Source organism: Sturnira hondurensis, unplaced genomic scaffold (genome assembly GCF_014824575.4).
Source record: "Sturnira hondurensis isolate 20B ecotype Veracruz unplaced genomic scaffold, ASM1482457v3 Scaffold0024990, whole genome shotgun sequence".
Taxonomy (NCBI): Eukaryota; Metazoa; Chordata; class Mammalia; order Chiroptera; family Phyllostomidae; genus Sturnira; species Sturnira hondurensis.
In genome coordinates, this window is record NW_028097621.1 from 708,463 (window position 1) to 724,606 (window position 16,144).

Below are 16,144 nucleotides of genomic sequence, written 5' to 3' on the forward strand. Positions count from 1 at the left end.
TTGTCCCATTTCTCCCCTTCATTCCCCTGCATAACCCCTCCCCCCACACACCCCTCCCCCACCATTCTCTGCATACCCCCTCCCCCACCATTCCCCCTTTAGTTTATGTCCATGTGTCACAAGTTCTTTAGATTCTATCTTTCCCATACTATTCTTGCCCTCCCCATCTATTTTCTACCTATTGTCTATGCTACTTATTCTCTGTACCTTCTCCCCCTTCTCCTCCTCCCACTCCCCTGTTGCTAACCCTCCATGTGATCTCCATTTCTATGGTTCCACTCCTGATATAGCTGTCCTCTTAGTTTGCTTTTGTTTTAGGTGTGGTTGTTAATAACTGTGAGTTTGCTGTCCTTTCACTGTTCATATTTTTATCTTCTTTTTCTTAGATAAGTCCACTTAACATTTCATATAATAAGGGCTTGGTGATGATGAACTCCTTGAATTTAACCTCATCTGAGAAGTGCTTTATCTGCCCTTCCATTCTAAATGAAAGCTTTGCTGGATAGAGCAATCCTGGATGTAGGTCCTTGCATTTCATGACTTGGAATACTTCTTTCCAGTTCCTTCTTGCCTGTAAGGTCTCTTTTGAGAAATCAGCTGACAGTCTGATGGGAACTCCTTTGTAGGTGACTGTCCTCTTATCTCTTGCTACTAGAATTCTCTCCTTCACTTTAATCTTGGGTGATGTAATTATGATGAGCCTTTGTGTGTTCCTCTTTGGGTCCACCTTCTTTGGGACTCTCTGAGCTTCCTGGATTTCTTGGAAGTCTCTTTCCTCTGCCAGACTGGGAAAGTTCTCCTTTATTATTTGTTCAAATAAATTTTCCACTCCTGGCTGTCCCTCTTACCCTTCTGTTACCCCTATAATTCGGATGTTGGAACATTTAAAAATCCTGGAGGCTAAGCCTCTCCTCATTTTTTTGATTTCTTGTTTATTATTTTTGTGTTTGGTTCTTTCCTCCTTCTGGTCCACCCCATTGATTTGAGTCCTAGTTTTCTTTCCATCACTATTGGTTCCCTGTGCATTTTGCTTCATTTCACTTAGTGTAGCCTTCATTTTTTCATCTAATTTGCGACCAAAACCAACCAGTTCTGTGAGCATCCTGCTGACCAGTGTTCTGAACACTGATAGGTTGAATCTGATAGGTTGGCTATCTCTTGGTCACTTAAAAGTATTGGATCTGGGGCTCTGATTTGTTCTGATTGAGCTATTTTTGGTCAGGTTGCACCTGTTTCGTATGAGTGGCAGAGCCTTAGGTGTTCACCAGGGCGGGGCAACCCAGTTGTTGGGTTGTGATGCTGTATGTGGGGGCAGGGTCAGAGAAGGAACAATGGGGCTTGTTCCACTCTCTTTCGAATTTTAGCCCCCTCTGCCACTTCCTACAAGCTGGCACCTTTTTGATCGGTGCTTTTAGGCTTGATTTCCTGTCGCCGGGGCCCTGGGTTTTGCAGTCTGTCTTGGTGCCCATTTTTGCCTAGTTTATCTGCATGTGAATGTGTGACCATGTCAGCCCCTCACCACCTGTGCTCCCAAGTCTGGCTGCCACTGCCTTTTCCTGTCACAATCCCTCTCCCCCAGCCACTGACTCTGTCCCTGTTACCGGTCTGGTTGAATGGTTGTCGAACTTCCATACAATTCAATTTTCTGTCTGTTCTGGGTGTGTTTTTGTTTCTAAATCTTTGTTGTCTCTAATTTTGGTTGTGTGAGGAGGCACAGTGTTTCCACCTATGCCTCCCCCTTGGCCAGAAGTCCCTGTCCAGTATATTCAAAATTAGAAGGAATCAGTATCTTTATGATGGCATACCTTGGTACTTTTGGCAAGAGTCTTTATCTCATTTCCTCAATATTTTAAAATTTAATTTATTTATTTATAGAGAGAGGATAAGAGAGGGAGGAAGAGAGGGAGATAAACATCAATATATGATTGCCTCTTGCATGCCCCCAACTGGGGACCTGGTCTGCAACCCTGGCACGTGCTCTGAGTGGGAAACAAACCGGTTTCCCACCCTTTGGTTCACAGGCTGGCATTCAATCCACTGAGCCACACCAGCCAGGGCATACTATTTTTTAGTGTGATAAAATTTACTATTTTAACCATTTTTTATTATATACTTCAGAGGCATTAAGTACATTCATATTGTTGTGCAACCATCATCACCATCTTTCTTTACGACCTTTTCATCTTCCCAAACTAAAACTCCATATTTATTAAACAACAACTGCTCATTTTCACCTCCCCCCAGGCTTTAGCAACCACCATTCTAATCTCTGTCTTTATGAATTTGACTCTTCTAGATACCTCTTATAAGTGGAATCATACAGTACTTGTCTTTTTGTGATTGGCTTCTATCAGTCAGCAAATATCTTCAAGGCTCATCTGTGTTGTAGCATATATCAGATTTCCTTCCATTTTAAGGCTGAATAATATTCCACTGTATGTGTACAACACATTTTATTTATCCATTCATCTGGCAACGAATGGATTACTTCCACCTTTTGGTTATTGTGAATAATGCTGCTGTGAACATGGTGTACAAAATCTGTTCAAGTCTCTGCTTTCAATTCTTTTGGGTATATATCCAGAAGTGGAAATGCTGGATCACGTGATAATTTTGTTTAATTTTTTGAGGAACTGCCATACTGTTTTCCACAGCAGCTGCACTATTTTACATTCCTACTAACAGTGAACAAAAATTTCAGTTTCTCTCCTCACCAACATTTATGATTTTGTTTTTTTTGATAACAGTCATCCTAATGGGTATAAGGTGATATCTTATGGCTTTGATTTGCATTTTCCTAAAAATGATTAATGTTGAGCACCTTTTCACGTGCTTATTTACCTTTTATATATCTTTTTTGGAGAAATGTCTATTCAAGTCTTTTATCCATTTTTTAATCAGGTTGTTTAAGTTTTTGTTGTTAAGTAGTACATCCTTATTTTTTTGACTGTGAAAAAAAGATCCAGAGAGGTGAAGTGACTTAGCCAAAATCACTCAAGTTCACAGCAGAGCCACAGCTAAAACTCTGCACTTTTACCACCAAGGCCTTTGTACTACCTCAGTTTGCCTGGCTCAGTACAAGATTCCATCCACCACCCTTCATACTTGAGATCCACCTCTGATGTCCTCAAATTTTTACTCTAACTTTAGATTTATTAGCCCAGTATTACTTTGCCTTTTTAGTAGCTCATTAATTTACTCAGAACCTGGCATTGTAAGCTCCGTTGGTTCCCTCTTCCTACTCTGAGTCCATGTTTATGACAGTCTCCCCTTTTACTCATCATGTTGCTCTGGCCTGAAGAAGCAGTCTGTGTAGTCTGCATGCCTTTGGAGAAATTTATTAGGCCAGGATCCATATGCAGACCTCAGATAAATGTTTTACAACTGTTCAAGGTGATGGGTGGAAGGAAGAGCAAAGTCACTCTTCTCTGTTGCTTCACCCATTGTGGCAATACATGGTTGCTGATCTAGTTTTTTTCAACAACCAAGTGGCAAATCAGGGAAGGCCTGAGAACCCCTGGAGAGTAGTGAGTTATCAACACTTGCAAGATGGCTGTGAAGGATATTTTAGTTGTCTTTCCCTCCCTCTTCCTTTTCCCAGCTGAGGTGTCAGAAAACACAATCCTTTCCACCAAAAGAAAAACTGAGGTGCAGAGCAAGAACAAGGCATGTCCTAGCTTCCTGCATGTATCAAAATCTAGGCACTCTTGGAATATGGATTACAGTCTCCACTTGCCTCTTCTGAGAAACACAGAAATAAGGATCACTGGTCCTTGGGAAGTTTAGACCCTGTTTTTTTTTTTTTAAATTACAGTTGACATTCAATATTGTTTTATATTAGCTTTAATATATAGTATAGTATATACATATACATACATACTATATAGTATATAGTATAGTATACAGTATAGTGGTAAAACATTTACATAATTTATTAAGTGATTCCCCTAATAGTTTTAGTACCTGGCACTATAATAGTTATTACAATATTATTATCTATATTCCTTATTCTGTACTTTACATCCCATGACTGTTTTGTAACTATCGATTCATACTTCTTAATCCCTTCACCTTTTTCACCCAAACCCCTAACCCCCTCCCACTTACCAACCATCAGTTTGTTCTCTGTATCTGAGTTTGGACCCTGTCTTAAAGGGCCAACTTCTCAGGGCCCCCAGAGGGATAAGCTTGGGAACAGCAGAACAACAAAGTGCCAGGGATCTCAAGACCACAGCCTTAGCCTGACTCCACCCCTCCCTTGAGGGGTAGGGGACCATCTCATCCAGATATGAAGCACCCATGAAGGAGAATCAAGCCTAGCAGTTCCAAGTCTCTGGCATGGTTTACAAGACACCCCTGCCTCAAAGTATTTCCTCTGTCAGAATGGTTTCAGTGCACCCTGACATTCTTGTTTGGAGAACAAACTAATTCCCCATTGCTTAGAATTCTAACATGCCAGTGGAGGAGGGGGAGGGGGAAGAAATGCTTGCTTTCATTATCCACTGAAGAAGGTACATTTTCTTTTCGGAAGCCCAAGTCAAGATGAGGATGGTCCCATCTGATCTGCCTTCAGATGGAAAGCAGCCTCTGTCATTGCAGCCCCAGGCCAGCTATAGCAGTACCTACAAGTCCACCCTCAGCAATAGATCTTTTGCTAAACATTATTGAAAATTTCCTGAAGGGAAAATGTTAAATCTCTGATTCAAAGGATTAGGCATTCATCTCTTGGTTTTAGTCTCTACACGAGGTTAAAAAGTGTCCTTGCTAGTGACCACCGTGTATGAGCACTTAGGGGCCAGATTTGAGGGGAGGAAGCTATTCACCAACTTGGAGAAAGAATGTCTGTTTTTTTGTCATGATCCACATGATCAGAAATTATCTTCTTTGTGGTAACAATGAAGTCAAGTAGTCTTCCTCTACTGGCAAATATTGAACATGACCCATGTGTATGTCAAGTACATATGGAGGTTTTCAGTCTTATTTTCCTCTTGTCAGCCATCCTTCAGAATGCTCTAGTTTCAGGGTATAATTTTGCTGGAATTAAACATGAACACTTAAAAAAAAAGGATTAGGCATCAGGAAATCCTGGGATTCCTGGTGCTATGGGAAGGCTGAAAGAGAGTGATGCCACAAAGTATGGGAGATTCCTTTCCTAACTCCTTTGGCCAGAGACAGAGTTCAGCAGGAGTCAGTGAGTAACTCAGCACTGGTGGCTGTCTAGAGGCAATAAGCTGAGAATGATGTGGGATCTTAGCCAAAGGGCCATCTGCTGTGTGACTTTGGTGCCCAGAAGACAGTGTGGCCTTAAGGTGGGAAGAGGAGCTTTGTTCCTCTGTGTTCATACAACACAATGAGGGCTGGTGGTGGTGATGAGGGGGCACCCCAGCCCAGAGAACAGATAGAGCTGTGACTGAAGCCATTTCTGCCATCAGGCTGGCGTGTTCTAAATAAACTGAAGTTATCACTGAACAGACCAGTGTGCGAAGCAGGTGGCAGTACCCCCACAAGTCTGGGCACCTGTCAGTAGTAGGCCTGGCTACAAAGGAATCTAGTATCTTCTACCACCTGGGAGGGACAGGTCAGACTCTAGGACACCACAGTGACTTGGGTAGATTCTTGTCTGCCTTCTATTTAAAAAGAACTTGAGGTCAATATTCCTTGTGAGCCATTCACTACAGACTGGAAATTAGAATTGAGGCTAAGAAAGGCATTCTTCCCAGGTCCTGTCTTGTCATCTTGATACTCAAACCCCTGAAGCTGACACCCCTTCTCCACAATAAAACAACCCTGATTTTCTCCTAATATGATATTGCCAATGACTGCTTGGAAGTTAAAAGTGTGAAGGCAACACAAGGAAGAATTTCTAAACAGCTGGTGGTGTCCAACAAAGAATATTAGGAGGGTGCTTTGGGTGGTAGGTAATAGGCTGCATACCACTAGAAAGAGGAAAGCAAAGGGTACAAGATGTTTCACACAGAAGACTTTGCAAAGAACATTACATTAGTAACAGCACCAGGAAATCTACTAGGAACACAAACTCTCAGACCTCACTACAAACCTACTAAATCAGAACTCTGTGGCTGGGCCCAAGTATTTTAATAGTCAACAAGTGATTCTGATATACTCTCAAGTGTGAGAACTACTAGCATAAAAGCTTCTGCACCCTGCCAGGGTCTGGACCAGATGGCTATGTTAGTCCTTTCCATTTCTTAGTCCTCAGAATTTTATAGAAGATAAAAATATGATTTAACATCCAACCAGAGTTTCTTTAAATGTTGAGCATTTACCAGTGAAATCTTAAAAACAATGTATTAGTTTCTAAATTATGTAATTGGACGCAGGTACTTCAGACATTCACAGGTTGACAGAATATTTGGGATGCTGTGTGCAAGGGGCTCCCCTCAAGCATCCCCATCATCACCAGGAGGCAGCCTACATTATAGCCATTTTAGAAACTTCACTGCTTTCCAAACAAGCCCAGTATGTTCCTATACCTTGTTACCTTGTTGGTTCATGTTGTTCCTATACCTAAAAAATGCTTACCCCTGCCTTTTGGAATCCTACCTTCTTTTTAAAAATTATTTATTTATTTATTTATTAGAGAGAGGGGAAAGGAGGCAGAAAGAGAGGGAGAGAAAGATCAATGTGTGATTGCCTCTCATGTGTCCCCCACTGGGGACCTGGCCCAAAACCCAGGCATGTGCCCTGACTGGGAATCAAACCAGTGACCCTCTGTTTTGCAGCCTGTGCTCAATCCACTGAGCTACACCAGCCAGGGAAGAATCCTACCTTCTTTAAAAGCTCAATCCAAATGAAACTTTGTCCACTAAAGTACCTAACAGTGTCTGACACACAAGGCAGTCCTCTTTCTTCTTCCCTTCCTTCTCTCCTTTCTAGGCTTTCTCTCACTTCTGGAGAGAAACAATTGGAGCATCCTGCCTCATCTCTGGGGACAGGGACTCTCTCAACAAAGTGTACTCTCCTTGACAGCTCAGTCATGTCAACCTCACTGTGCCTAACATACAATGATGTTCAGTTAGGAGTGACCAGAGGCAACATTTAAAATAAATTATGGGGAATCAGAGGACTTCCGCCAAGATGGAGGCATAGGTGGAAACACTGTGCCTTCTCCCACAACCAAGTTTGAATACAACAAAGGTTTGGAGAAACAAAGACACAACCAAAGGACAGAAAATTGAATTATACGGAAGTCCGACTACATCTAACCATTCAGCGGGGATGGTAAGAGGGGCGGAGCCAGCAGCGAGCAGGGTCGGGCAGGACAGGCACCCCGACCCAGGCACGCAACAGACTGGAACCAGTTGGGGTGTGGGGCAGACTGACCACGGGCGCACATTCGCACATAGTGAGACAGACCACGCAGGCCCCAGGGGGCGAGGGCTGACGGCGGTGGCATACTCACGTGCAGTGGGACGAAACCCGTGGGACCGGTGACGGCAGCAACTGCGGCACTGGTGAGGGCTGCGGTGGCAGGCGGCAGACAGGACGCCATAGTCCCTCTTTGACCCTGCCCCCACATACAACATCACAACCCAGCAACTTAGTTGCCCTGTTCTAGTGAACACTTTAGGGCTCTGATCCTGCCATGGAACAGGCATGAACAGCCCAAAAGATGGTGCAAGAAGAACTCAAAGTCCCAGAGCCAATAACTCTAAGCGACCAAGAAATTGCCAGCCTCTCAGAAGCACAATTCAAGACACTATTTATCAGGATGCTCACAGAACTGGTAGATTATAGTCACAAATTAGAGGAACACAGTCACAAATTAGAGGAACATATGAAGGCTAAACTAATTGAAATGAAGGGAGATGCACAGGAAACCAATAGTGATGGAAAGGAAACTGGGACTCAAATCAATGGAATGGACCAGAAGGAAGAACAAAACATCCCACCAGAAAGGAATGAAGCAATGAGAATTCAAAAAAATGAGGAGAGGCTTAGGAACCTCCAGGACATCTTGAAACGTTCCAACATCCGGATTATAGGGGTACCAGAAGGGGGAAAGAAACAGCCACAACTGGAAAACTTATTTGAACAAATAATAAAGGAGAACTTCCCCAGTCTGGCAAAGGAAATCGACTTCCAGGAAATCCAGGAAGCTCAGAGAGTCCCAAAGAAGTTGGACTCAAGAAGGAACACACCAAGGCACATCATAATTACATTAGCCAAGACCAAACTGAAGGAGAGAATCCTAGAAGCATCAAGGGATAAGGGGACAGTCACCTACAAAGGAGTACCCATCAGACTGTCAGTGGATTTCTCAAAAGAGACCTCACAGGCAAGAAAGGGCTGGAAAGAAGTATTCCAAGTCATGAAATCCAAAGACCTACAGCCAAGATTGCTTTATCCAGCAAAAGTTTCATTTAGAATGGAAGGACAGATAAAGTGCTTCTGAGATAAGGTCAAGTTCAAGGAGTTCATCATCACCAAGCACTTATTATATGAAATGCTAAAGGGACTTATCTAAGAAAAAGAAGATGAAAAATATGAACAGTGAAAGGACAGCAAACACACAGTTACTAACAACCACACCTAAAACAAAAGCAAACCAAGGGGACAGCTAGATCAGGAGTGGAACCATAGAAATGAAGACCACATGGAGGGTTAGAAACAGGGGGGTGGGAGGGGGCGAAGGGGGGAGAAGGCACAGAAAATAGCATAGATGGTAGGTAGAAAATAGATAGGGGGAGGGCGAGAATAGTGGGGGAAATATAGAATCTAAAGAACTTGAGACACGTGGTTATAAACTAAGGGGGGGAGAATGGTGGGGTATGGAGGGTGTGGGTGGAGGGGAACGAAGGGGTGGAATAGAACAACTGTAATGGTATAATCAATAAAATATATTTTAAAAAAATAAAAAATAAAAGAAATTATGTAGCCCTGGCTGATGTAGCTCAGTGGATTGAGTGTGGGCCTGCGAACCACACGATCGCAGTTCAGTTCCCAGTCAAGGCACGTGCCTGGGTTGAAGGCCAGTTCCCAGCAGTGAATTCACAAGAGGCAACCATACATTGATATTTCTCTCCTTCTCTCCTTCCCTTTCCCTCTAAAGGTAAATAAATAAAAAATCTTTAAAAAAATAAATTATGTAAGCAACTGTTTGCAGGGTGGATAGATGCTTCATGACTGCTGAGAAATCCTCTGTGGTTCAATCTCAGGCCCTGAGGTCTTTGTAGAACTTCAAGTTTTGTAATACCCAGTGTGAACACATGTATGCCTGCTGGTGCTTAAGTGGCCCCACCCTCACAGATCCCTTGTTGTCTTCAACACCTCTTCATGTTCATTATAATCATTGCTATATAACCTCTGGATGATAAAGAAATGCTGAATACTCTTCTAAGTATCCTACAGAGGCAAGCATTGACAAATCTCCACTTTAGGAAACACAGAAGTCATATATTTGACTACTCTTTAGGGTCAGCAAATAAGGATCCTGGTTACCAGATACCAGGCTCGGCTTAGCAGTTTATGTCTGGGGTGGCCAGGTATCCTGTAGGCTGGATTGGTTTGGTGATGAGGTTGGTGGTGAGAGACAGGTAAATGGAATAAAACTTCCTGCCATGGGTTTCCATCTTCTAGGTTCCTGAAATTGACTTACTCTGTTTTGAAAGCTGAATAGTTTGGTGGAATAGGGAGATGTTCCTGGTGTCCCTCTGACCGGACATTTATGAACATGGCTTTGGTGCAGCCACCTAAAAGGACCTCAGACCCCCTGAGCACCTTACTATTTAAAGACTACAGTGTATTACAAACCAGGAATTCCTTGTCATATAAGGGTGAGAGTGACTCTAGATTGGTCATGAAAAATGTTCCCCAACCCCACTTCTTATGACACACCTCAGGCTCCTAGGTAGCCCAGGACTGGCTGGCAATCATGACAGGTATTTCCTCCAGAATCAGAGGGCTTCCTGTTCTGCTGGGTCCCCTCTGGCACAGGGCCTGGCCAGCCTTGCAGAAGTTAGAAACCACAGCTTCTAATTCTCAGATCAATACTCTTTCCACCAGAGTGTACAACCTTAGAATTTAGGACCAGTCAGTGCAGTCTCCCCAACCATCAATGACCAAGGAGGAACAGAAAAGAACAGAAATGGGTGAGGGGATCATAGGTAGAGAAGTAAGGTCAGCCATCCATCCTATCACTTCTACATACAGTACCTTTTTGGCTGCCCCCCTTCCCTTCTCCTCTCTGCTCCCCAAGCCTCCCTTGATAGTTCTCTCCCCTCTATGTCCTACTCCTAAACAAAACCTTATCTCAGGAAAAGACTTAATACCTTTATTTGTACTTAAGAGCACAGTATCTTTTTAATCTTCTAGTTATTCTATTATCAGTCTTATCCTTATAAATTATCAAGTGAAAAATCTGTGTCCCCAAGGTGAAAAAAACAATTTGCAAGAATAGTTTTTCTCAGCCCTCTTAGCACCATGGTCTATTCCTAACACAACAAAAAGGAAGAGGAAAGGGAGAAATCAGCAGAGAGAAGAGGAAATAATTCATAGCAAAGGTGCAGGAGAGAGAGGCAGGAAGACCACTGATTGCTTAAAAAAATAATTCTGAGCTCTGGCTGGTGTAGCTCAGTGGATTGAGCGCAGGCCTGCAAACCACACAATCACAGTTCGATTCCCAGTCAGGGCACATGCCTGGGTTGCAGGCCAGTTCTCAGCAGGGGACTCACGAGAGGCAACCATACATGGATATTTCTCTCTTCTCTCCTTCCCTTCCTCTCTAAAGATAAATAAATAAAAGCTTTAAAAAAATAATAATTCTGTAATTTTAGGACCACATATACCGGTAATGAAAGCAGAGCAATGACAGAAGTGAGAGATGGGGTTTTAACAAGACCAAAGAACAAGGGAAGAGCTAAGAGCTCATTCAAGGTGTTTTTACGAGGACACCCACCTTAGAGCCGAAAAGAACTTCTGTCCTGAGGTAAAGAAGCCCACTGGAGACCTGGGGTCTGGGAGCAGAGGGACAGCTGACAGAACTACTCAGGCAACCACAGACTTCCAGTGGGGTCCCTGAGAACCCTATTTCTTTCAATGTGCCTTACTCTAAGGAACATGGGAAAGAGAAGTGATACTTGTGCCAAAAGGGCTGTTTTACCTTCAATTAGGCCAGATAATTCAAATCATCCCTGTGATTCCCTGAAGTTTTTTATACCCCAGGACAATGTTCCAAAGATAAGAGCCAGGAAAAGTGAGGTTTGCCTCTGTTCTAAAAAGATGGGAAAGGTCAACTGGGAAAGAGGTGGTGGGAAAGGAGAATCAGCAGGATTCTCCTCCCACAGGTGCCTTCTCGTGTAAATTTACATGCCTTTTCAAGCAAATCAATTTTAAGAAATACAACTGTAAATTAAGAATCAGAAAATTAGCTCAATTGATTGTGCCCACATACCTCTTTGAAAGTCTTTAATGCCTACAAGTTTATGCAAAATTCAGTTTTAAGGAAATTACCTTAGGACACTTCTCTCACTGCTTTCTTGGGTCTTCTTACATATCATGTAGCATTTTAGTTCTATTGTTTTATTAATCCTACAAATAGACATATTTTATTTATTTAAAAAAAATTTTTTTAAGTATTTTATTTATTTATCTTTTAGAGGGGAAGGGAAGAAGAGAAGGAGAGAAATATCAATGTATGGTTGCCTCTTGTGAGTCCCCTGCTGGGAACTGGCCTGCAACCCAGGCATGTGCCCTGACTGGGAATTGAACCGCGATCATGTGGTTTGCAGGCCCGTGCTCAATCCACTGAGCTACACTAGCCAGGGCTTTAGACACAATTTAAATTTTGACCTCAGATTAGTTTAACTAGTCTGTTCTTAAACTTTTTTAAAAAATACATAGTATATAGAACACATGATGAAAGTCCCTTTGGTCACTCAACTCCCCATACAATTCTAGAAGTGAACACCCTACATTTTGACATTTCTAAATGTGTGTGTGCATGTACAGATAAAACAATAAGTAGCTACAGACATATACATACACACATATATTCTACTCAAGTATTACAGGCTCATCTTGATAGGGAACTCAAGAGTTGGAAAATTTTACTTTAACGTAAAAAGTTATAAGCCTAGGAAGTAATGTGTATGTTAAAGCTTTTGTTTCAGAAACTACAGATAAGGCCCACCCTGGCTCCTGAGAAAACAGCTGACCTCCTGGGGCACTGCTAAAGATTATCACCTGAGAACATCTGAGCCTTTGTATTCCAGGGTGAGACAGACGACCACCCCAACCAACTGACCCTGGGAACAGCTAACTGCCCAGGACAGGGATGTTGGTCTTCTTTCACCTAATCCTCCCTGAATCTCAAAGCCCTCACCGCACCTTGTTTATTCCCTGGTATAAGAACATTGGTCTGGAAAGAAAAGACAAGATGGTCTGTTAGGGTATGAACCCATCATCTTCTCAAATCACCAGCCATCTGAATAAAGCACCCATAAAGAGTCAAACACTGTCATTGTTTATTGGGTTTTGTAGTGACAGGTAGCCCAAACACCAGTGTCTTTTTTGGGTTCGATCTTAGCAAGTCAAACAGCTTAAAATGGTATAAAAAACTAATAGACTCTCACAATTCCCTCACGATACACCTCTCTGTGGAAAACACATAAACAATTTCCCATGTACCTTTGTACTCCATACTCTGTGATCTACATATGTACAGGGTAGGACAAAAGTGGTTTACAGTTGTTCGTATAACATAATACAATAATTAATAAATAATGTTTCGCATACTAGCAACTGTAAACCTACTATTGCCCCACCCTGTATACAATTGTCAGGGATGAAAAATCATCCTTACCATTCAAAGTTCTTTGGCTGGTAGCCTAACAATCAAACTAACACAAGACAGATTAGCAGGAGAAAAAAGTTTAATAATATGCCCAACTCCTGTAATAATATGCCCAACTCCTGTACATATAGAGTAAACCCAGGAGCACTGAGTAACTCCCCCAAAGGCAGAAGCCATTACATTTAATACCACCTTCTTGTCTTTAGACAAGATGATGTTGGCATTATGAGAGTTAGTTATGGAAAAGCACAGCAAACAAGGTTTAGATTGTTATGGAAATTTAAGTCCAAGCCTTCTTCACAGATACTGAAAACAGGCCAGTTAAAGAAACATCTTTACAAATGGAGATTTCCCTTACAAAAGTAAACGTCCTTTTACAAAAGGAAACTTCTTGCTTTTCAGAGCTTCTCCCAGGTCTGCTTTTCTTAAACTTAACCAGCCAACCTAAAATAATCAATCAATACTCAATACACAATACTCAACAATCAATCAAAGTGACACATTTTGGGGTGGCAAACATTCTAAATCCACAAAAACTTAATATTTTAAAATAAAATATTAACAAATCTAGAAATTATTTGCTAAGAATTAAAATATAAATTTACTAACATTTGTCATGAACACATACAAACAGAATGAATGTAAGGAAACAGGCATGCATATTCGGATGTATATACAAAGCATTTCAATTTAAAGTCAATGATGAAAAGAAGTTTTACTCAAATAAGGGTATTAGAATCACTGATGATTAGCCTGAAAAAAAGTAAGTTTGGTCTGTACCGCATACTTTCCAATATAAATATAAATTCCATCAAGACCCCAAATTTTAATGTAAAAAATGAAGATGTGAAAATACTGGGGGGGAAAAATGAGAATTTTTTCAGTTTTGGCATAGAGAAAGCTTGTCACAGCATGTCATGAAACCTGAAAGCCATCACAATAAAAGAACGGATTGATCATTTTAATTAGATTAAAAAATTTCTGCAAAACAGAAACTACCATAGAAAAGACAAACTAGAAAAGTTTTTCTACCTCCTATCACAAGGACTAATTTTGGGGTATATAAAAAGGCTCCTACAAATCTTCCATATTTACTTCATTTTGTGCTCTCTTCCTCTTATTACTTTGGCTCAGCTTATATAAGGGAACTTCAGCCTGTTAGTTGCCCAGCAGAGAGTGATTCTGTTTCTATATGCCTAGATAATGAAGCAGGCCTTCAAAACTAAAAATTATATTCTACCTAGAATTCTACACCCAATCAAACCACCAATTAAGTGTGAGGAAGGAATAAAGACACTCTCAGACATGCAATGACTTAAAAAAAAATTGTCTTCTATTTGATCTTGAAGCTACCAGAAAATGTGCTTTAGAAAAACTAGAAAGTGAATCAGTAGAGTGGATAAAATGGGATCCTGGAAACAAATAATTTAATAGAGGAAAGGGAATAAGGTAATTCTAGAATGGAAAGTGACAAAAAGAGCACAGTCTGGAAGAGAACAAGGGAAAGAGGGCTACAAAGGAAACTCTCCTGGGGATAAAAATGAACTGACTATCACTCCAAAGGCCTATGACAGATCTAGTGGAGAACATAGGCCCTACTCATGTAGCTCAGTGGATTGAGCATAGGCCAGCAAATGAAAGAGTTGCTGGTTCGATTCCAAGTCAGGGCACATGCCTGGGTTGTGGGCCAGGTCCCCAGTGGGGGTGTGTGAGAGGCAACCGCACATTGGTGTTTTTCTCCATCTTTCTCCCTCCCTTCCCATCTGTCTATACAAAATAAATAAATAATCTTAGAAAAAAGAATATGGAAAACTGTGTTAAAAAACAACAGGTGATCATTATCTCCAGAGAAAACACTAAATTTTACCAAAGGAAATAATCATAGGGAATACGTGACTCTGTATTAAGTAATATTTACATAATACTATGTAGACATGATTTCCGAAAGATGCATAGAATGCTAGAGGTTTAAGAGAAATATTCTTATCTTCTTTCAAAATCAATAGATAATATCTGAACATTACTATCAAGAAGTGGTAATTGAGCATAGTATTTAGAAATATGGTGAAACACTTCAAAGAATTGACAATGGTTGACCCTGAGGAATAAGTCTAGAAGGGTAACAGCAAACTGCTATTATTCTTTATGAACTTCTAAGTAGTATGTTACTTTTTAAGAAAATCAGATTTAAATCACACCTGAAATAGAAACCTGGCTGAGCCTTTTAACAAATGGTTTCATCCCCTCTGGTGGTTAGCAGTTCATCCAAATTTCCTACTTCAGTCCAGGTTGTATTTTCCTTTCTAGCTTCCTATTGTGTCTTCTCTGGCCGAGCTACAGCATTCAGCACTTGCATTCTCCCTCTATCAACTCCCATCTTCACTGACTTCTGTGACTGTGTTCCCATGTCTTTTCTACCTTTCTGGTCATTCTTCTCTCCTTCTATGCCTCTTATTTCCACATTCTGTCTCATACACATGGGCATTCCACAAGACTCATCCCCACCTTCCATCTTTCACTTTCTCTCACAAGTTCTCTCCACCCTCATAATTTAAACCTGCACTTCCTTGCAGCTGACCCACAAATCAAATTCTTCATCTCTAAATACTTTCCTAAATTTCAAACATTTCCACTGACAACCTGACTTCAAGCTCCTGAATACCTTACTATTTCCTCCCTCAAACCAATACTCAAGAGACGGTATTTCTGTTCATAATTTAGTCAAAACCTTGGTTCCTCCTTTTATCTCTTTCCCTATACAATTAGTAAGTACTACTAGTCCTTTTCCACATTTGTTCCTTTCTCTCCAAGTGTTCTCCAGGTCATCATCTCACACTTACCACATTCCAAAAGTCTCCTAACTGTTAAGTCCCTTGAGCTCGGGCTGTCTTACTCATCTTTATCTCTCACATCAACCTCAGGGCCTGGCAGTGAGCTGTTGCCTAATAAATAGTCCACTGACTCTTACAGTCTCTGTCTCTGATCCATATAGTAAAGAGAAATTTAAAATGTTAATTTGTACATGATGCACCACCATTCGGTTTTAATGGCTTTTCACTGTCTATGGGACAAAATCTAAATTACTGTAGCCTGGCATTACTATTTAGTACTATTCCAGTTAACTTCACTCACTAGTGAAAACTGTTCTTTCATTCACCTAACAAAAAGTATTGTACACCACAGGCACAGCACTAAGCCTTAGAGAACAGATGGGGATACAACATAGCCCCTCTTCCTTGTAATCTACTATTCATGTTCTAGTATTTCTATTTGTGATGGATCTCTGTTAAGATAAAATGGCCTGTAATCCTCTCAGCATATTTAAGTATT

General features: G+C 41.2%; 1 long non-coding RNA gene across 1 annotated transcript; it reads left to right on the top strand.

The window, feature by feature from the left end:
- The first annotated feature begins 1,579 nt into the window (after nucleotides 1–1,579).
- On the top strand, nucleotides 1,580–15,853 carry LOC118982121 (uncharacterized). Its single transcript, XR_005065489.1, has 3 exons — nucleotides 1,580–1,590; nucleotides 2,324–2,328; nucleotides 15,768–15,853. It is a non-coding gene; the product is annotated as an uncharacterized LOC118982121 (long non-coding RNA).
- The last annotated feature ends 291 nt before the right edge of the window (nucleotides 15,854–16,144 follow it).